Below are 6,799 nucleotides of genomic sequence, written 5' to 3'. Positions count from 1 at the left end.
AGTATTTTCAGGCATTCAGGCTGCCTGCAGTGCAGCCTCACATGCTTATAGCGACTGCTAAAGAAAGAGACACATCAGCCCAATAAGCATGTAAATGTTAATGGTCGTGGAGGGAGGGCAAAGATAGGATTCCCCCTGTATCCATGGTTTCTGTATTTGCACGGGGGGAACGACGACAGTGGCGTAGCTGAAGGGGGTGGAGCACTCAGGCGGGCAAGCGGCCCCTCCCTTCGGAGCCATTCCCGGCAGGGGGAGCAAAACGGAGCCGTACATACATACATATTTCCTGCAGTGCTACAACCTTGCTTCCTCTTAATTAACCTCTCCTGAGAGTTGCCGCCTTGCAAAGTCCTGCCAGCAGGAATCCAAAATGCGGTTAGTTTAGACTGCATGCATGTTAGGAAAAAGAGAACCTTTATTACCCCTGTGACCTCATACAATGTGGTTCCATTGCAAGTCACTGTGCCTGATCCATTTGGTTCTGAAACCAACCTTAACTTGCCTTCCTCACGGTTCTGATCCTCCTAAAACTTACTTTCCCTGGTTCCCAACCCTGCAAATGCCACTCACGCCATGGTACATATGACAGCATTCTCCAAAATGAATTCCTCTTTATTTCTGGAATGGGTTTTTCCTACTAAGATGTCATACATGATGAATATTCACTCATTTGCTATACAAGAAGATATAACAAGAATGATAGAGGAAGGACTCTGGTACTTTTAATGGTAATTCTTAAGTCTGAAATCAAAGGACTATGAGTGCTGAACGGATTTTTTCCCACTGACACAAAGAATAAGCATTACCCCACTTAATCTAGTCATTTGAAACATGGCTCAGATAAATCTATTTGACTAAATGAAGAAAGTCAATCTGCCTTTGATTGCTCACCCAAGGTGCAGGAAGGGAATGCATTATGTCAGATGATTGAGTAACTCAAGACAGGTCTTCTTATGATTAATGGACACTGCAAAAATGTATATTTAATGGGCTTGCACTGAGCAGCCCAAAATGAAATCAGTGATGTTGGGAAATTTAAGTTTCTGCCTTGGTAGCTATTCTTCATGTAAATCCTCCAGGAGGTTTGATGTGGAAGAATTGGTGGTCTTCTGCTACTCATCTATTGATATCTATTGATATACTCTAATATATCTAATATATATATCTAATATATCTATTGATATCACCAATACAAAAAAAAAAAAAAGAGATTTGCAAACTGGATTTCCTTTTATGACAAGGTAATAGTGATGTTGTCCCATGCCGTCTCACAGAGCATAATGGGCATTGCTAGGCAGCTGCTCTGGACCCACACCTCTTCTGATGCCTACTGGTGGAATTGGTGCCATCAACCAGTGGTACCAGTATCACCAGCGGTACTTGAGGTGGTATCTGGTGATATTTGTGGGACACCTGGACCTCAGCAAGACCAAGAACACGACACAACAAACAGCGGTAGGAGGGTCCAAAGGATGATTTTCTGCACTCGAAAAAGCCCTCCCATCAACCCTGAGACTCTTACTGGTGTTTGTCACATCACATCTGCCCCCCGCCACCTAGAAGAACTGGCAATGATGTCATCGCCAGTTCCTTCTGCTGGTACTTCAAATAGGTGGACCACATGAAGTGGTATGGTGGACAAATGCTGAGTAACACTGATGTAGGCCAAAAAGGCATGTTCAGATCCTACAGGTAGATACATCACGGGTGCAATCCAAACCTTGACTTGGGCCGGCCCAGGAGTGTTGCAAATGTGTCGTAAAGCACGTTTGTGCCTCCGTGGGAGGAAGCCACGTTGGTGCATCTAGATGGGCCGATGTGCGGAGGCTGGCAGAAGCCTCTGCGGCGGCTTCCTAAAGGTAAGCGTGGGGGGCGGGGAGGAGGCAGGAGGGAGGTGTTTCTGGGCAGGGGAGGGTGGGCGATGGGCGGCCCCGGGGGCAGGGACGCAGGGAGCCGGAGGTGGGGCTGGGACCTGGCAGTTATGCTGGATCCCAACCCCTGTCCCCACGGAGAACGGAGCGGCTTCATGCCGCTCTGCTCTCCTCGGACTTGCGCTACCTCCAGAGGTGGCGCAGGTCTGAGGAGACCAATTGGGGCCACCAGCCCTTACCAAGGGGTATGGGGAAGAGTTTCCCCTTGCCTCTGGCTGAGCCACTGCTGGCCAGAAACCTGCCTTGGATGCAGCGCAAGCCTCCTGGCTTGCCTGCTCCAGCGCAGGTTTGGATTACGCCCTAAATGAAGACATGCCAACATTTTTTTTTTTTTTTAGTATTTCTTTGTGGTCTTCCTTCTTTAGTTCATATTCAACGTGTTGCCTTCAAAAGGAATATCAACTACTAACTATAATGTTGATAAAAATAAAGTTCTCCTGGGGTTGGTGGGTTCCTTACCACCAAATGCTATTTGATAAAGTGGCATATGAGATGAATTTTGGGGGGTTCTCCTCTGTCAAAACAGCTGGAGAAATTCTGAGGCTAGTTAGAAGAATTTTTGACACAATCAGCAAAATCTCTGGGCGTTTTGCACATCGCGAGGAGGAAAAGTGTTATCTCTGCTATTGTCTCCTCATCACTCTGTTCTCCAGCAAGGCAAAACAAAAAGACACTCCGAAAGAAAACAAGTGTTATCTCATTTTGTGGGAGAAGCCTAATCATAGGTTGAGGAGAAAGAAACAAGAAGGTCTAAGAAGATTAAGGAAATTGCACGCCTTGTACCACCGGAATGCTGAAATGGAGGTGGAAGCAATCCATTTGCATTCGATGGGCTCTTTGGCACTTCAAAGTCACTGTTGCATTCTCTAATCACATGTAATAAACAGGTACCGGAAAAGCCCAGCATGGGGCTTCATACTCGGAGGCCTGGCTCTGTTTATAAAGAAGCTCTTTAATAATGCAGGTGGGAGAAAAGAATGCAATTAAGGGGAGTGTTGGTGAGCTACGGCTTGTAGCAGCAAAGAACAGGAGCAGGAGAAGTTGGCTTGGAAAGGGAAAGACAGCCCACTCAGAGGTCATGGAAGAGACCTGGCCTTGAAACTGAACTGCATTTGCTCCCAAAATTCCTTGGAGATTTTTCCACTACAGACCTTGGCATTAAATATCCCGTGATTATATTCTGAATACTGTTATCGTACATTCATGCTCAGAGATTGTAATGCAGGGAGGTGAGTCCACATCCTGAACCATGACCTGTGTTTTCTTCAGGCTGATCGTCAGTCCAATATCTTGGCAGGCCTTGCTAAAATGATCCATGAGCTGCTGGAGATCTTTGGCAGAGTGGGTAGTGACATCTGCATCGTTGGCAAAGAGGAAGTCACGTAGACATTTCAGCTGAACTTTGGACTTTGTCCAAAGGTTGTCCATGGACCTCAACAGGTGGGAAACCCTGGCCTCTGACCGGCCCGCTTGGAGGCAGGCTGTGCAGCATGGCCTTTCCCAGTTTGAAGAGACACTTGGCCAACAGTCTGAGGCAAAGAGGCAAAGAAGGAAGGCCCATAGCCAGGGAGACAGACCAGGGACAGACTGCACTTGCTCCCATGTGGAAGGGACTGTTACTCCCGAATCGGCCTTTTCAGCCACACTAGACGCTGTTCCAGAACCACCTTTCAGAGCGCGATACCAGAGTCTTTCGAGACTGAAGGTTGCCAACATGACATATCGTACATTTGACTGATGTTCACCCAGTGCTTGATAGCTTGGCTCAGAAGCAGGCCCCGTACTAATGTTGTAGCATCAGGTCCATCATGTGCTGGGGGGGGGCATAGAATTGGGCCCTTAACTTAATGTCCAGGTGTGCTGAGAGGTCGTTCCCTCTGGTCACGTTCCACTCTTGATGTAGAAGGTAGCCACTTTAAAGAGGGGCACGGGGTGAAGGCAGATGAGAGAGCAATTGTCCTGGGCCTACTCACTGCTTGGAAGGGAACTCCATCCTTGAGGTTGACTTTGATCATGGGAAGGACAGAGAATGCTGCCAGCCGCTGAGATCTAACTTCCTTAAACTGATCCCTCTTGCTCAGGAACCGTCTGGCCTGTCGGGGTGGCACATGCCACCTCAGAGTCACCGGGCTTTGGGGTGCCAAGAGGGGTTGTGTATGGGAGTGAGTGTCCCTGGGTTCCCCAGGAAGGCAACCCTGGGCAATAAAGGCCTCAGACAGGGGAGACAGCAACTGCCACCCTCCTCCCTGACCTTAGCTACTGTAGGGGGAAAACAGACACACCTGCTTCTGTTCAGCCAGGCGGCCTTGCCATGACTGAGCTCTATCACCGGCCTGCCCTGGCTGCTTACGTGGTGTCCCTCCTTTGCCTGGGCCCTCCCCTCTGGGCCAGCTGGGCTGCTTATTCCCTGCCCCTGCATCCCCCATCCCTCCTCTCATTACTGCGCCTGCCTTTTCACCACTCCAACGCTCTCCCACCTCCCTCAGCCTCAGAGGCTGGCATCAGTCTCTCTTGAATGAGGCCACCCCGATGGGGCTGATGTACCACTCACCAGAAGCCACTGGCTTCTGAGGTTGGGGTCAGAATGCCCTACAGCATGAGTGCCACCTCCAGCTCCTTGTGGTTGGCCGTGTAATGCCCCAGGACAAGTTTTGAGGGCCCTGGAAACCCAGCACACCGGTTAACTATGGAACCAGTGCCCCACTGGAAGTCAGGTGCCCAGCTGGGACCCAGACAGGAACATCTACATTGAGTGGTAGCAGCTCCCTGCAGAAGCACGCATGGCCTCTGGGGAACCAAGTGCCAGGTGAGGCACAGCGAGTTTAGCCTCTGTGCGAGGAGAAGGCAAGTGGACCTCTGAGTTTTGGAGAAGGAGAGGGAGGACTCCCTGAGTTGTGAAGAGGAGAGGAGGAGGACGACAAGAAGGAGAAGGTAAGTGAACTCTTTCTAACTCTTTGTCTTCTAACTTTAAATCAACCTTAAATCAACATTGAAATTTAGCTTTACCTTTAGTTTAGCTTTACTTAAGTTAGCACCTAATCTAACCAGAAGGAGGGAATCTAAGGTCCAGGTCTAAGTTGGGGCACAGGAGCTAGGTGAAGGCAATAAAAATAAATACGCAAGTGTGTACATAGGTCTACTCTGAGCAGGAGCAGAGTCCTACTCGTGAGTAAGGGCCCAAGGTACAGGCACTTGGAAAAGTAAATAAAACATAGGAGGATAAAGTGGAAAGCAAGTTTTTTCTACTTTGTTTTAAATTAACCCTATACTTAACCCAAGTTAAACTTAATCTAAGTTAGAACATAATCTAAAGGTTCAGTAAATTGGGACACAGGATCTAGGTGAGAGAAATAAATAAATAAATAAATAAATAAATAAATAAATAAATAAATAAATAAATAAATAAATGTGCACACTTAATAAAAGCAGGAGGTATAATTTAGATAGGGAGCTAGAGCCCAAACTAAACAAAGAAGAGGGTAATAGGGGGAGAAAGCACACTTGGTGTCTATTTTATAAACAGGGCAAAGCAGGATTTAAGCCTTAGTGTGTAAGTTCTGCCAAGCCCAAAAAACTCTTAAACCAGTGCAGTTTAAATTCAAATAAAAAGCAGCTTGAGGTTAAAAAACAGTCCAGCCTAAGATAGCTGAATTAGAAGGGTAAGAACCTAGGAAGGGCCCGTTCCCAGCCAACCAGGGCAATTTAGCATAGTCCTTGTCCTTTAGGAGTTGATAAGAGCCCCATTACCTGTTCCACATGCAGGGCCAGCTAGGCAGGTGGAGATCAGGGATCTCAATGCGTGGATGAGACGGTGGTGTAGGGAGGAAGGGTTTAGATTCGTTAGGCACTGGGGAACATTTTGGGACAAGCGGGGCCTGTAAAGGAGGGACGGGCTTCACTTGAACCAGAATGGAACCAGACTGCTGGCGCATAACATTAAAAAGGTGGCAGAGCAGCTTTTAAACTGATCCCTGGGGGAAGGCCAACAGGAGCCAAGGGGCATCCGGTTCGGGACTCCTCATCCCTATGGGATGAGGATGGGGAGGTTAGAGAACACCAAGACAAAGGCAGAGTAGGAGAAGAAATTGGGAAAGGTAGCGTGATGGGATGTGATAGACGGTTTGGCACAATGAGAGGATGCGGAGACAAAGGAGTGAATAAGCAGCCCATCCTGGAGCATTCCATCCACAAATGCTTTTATGCAAATGCCCGAAGTCTCCGAGCAAAGATGGGAGAACTGGAATGTCTGGTGACAAGGGAAAACATTGACATAGTGGGCATAACAGAAACCTGGTGGAATGCGGAAAATCAGTGGGATACCGCAATCCCGGGCTATAAACTCTACAGGAGGGACAGGCAGGGGCGTGTTGGAGGTGGGGTGGCCGTTTATGTTAAGGAAGGGATAGAATCCAGCAAAGTAGAGATTGAAGGTGGGTCCGACTCCATCGTAGAATCTCTGTGGGTTAAATTACCAGGCCTGTGGAGCGATGTAATACTGGGGGCGTACTATCGTCCTCAGACCAGAAATTGGAAGGGGAGCTTGAAATGAGGAAACAGATCAGGGAGATGACAAGGAGGGACAGGGTTGTAATCATGGGGGATTTCAATTATCCTCATATTGACTGGGTCAATTTGTGTTCTGGTCACGAAAAGGAGACCGAATTCTTTGACATGCTAAATGACTGTGCCTTAGAGTAGCTAGTCATGGAGCCCACCAGAGGACAGGTGACTCTGGATTTAATATTGTGCGGTACTCAGGACCTGGTTAGAGATATCAATGTTACTAAGCCATTGGGCAACAGTGATCATGCTGCAATCCATTTCGACGTGCACGTTGGGGGAAGAATACCAGGCAAATCTCTCACAAA

The sequence above is a fragment of the Tiliqua scincoides genome, chromosome 3 (genome assembly GCF_035046505.1).
Source record: "Tiliqua scincoides isolate rTilSci1 chromosome 3, rTilSci1.hap2, whole genome shotgun sequence".
NCBI lineage: Eukaryota > Metazoa > Chordata > Lepidosauria > Squamata > Scincidae > Tiliqua > Tiliqua scincoides.
This window is presented reverse-complemented; position numbering follows the sequence as displayed.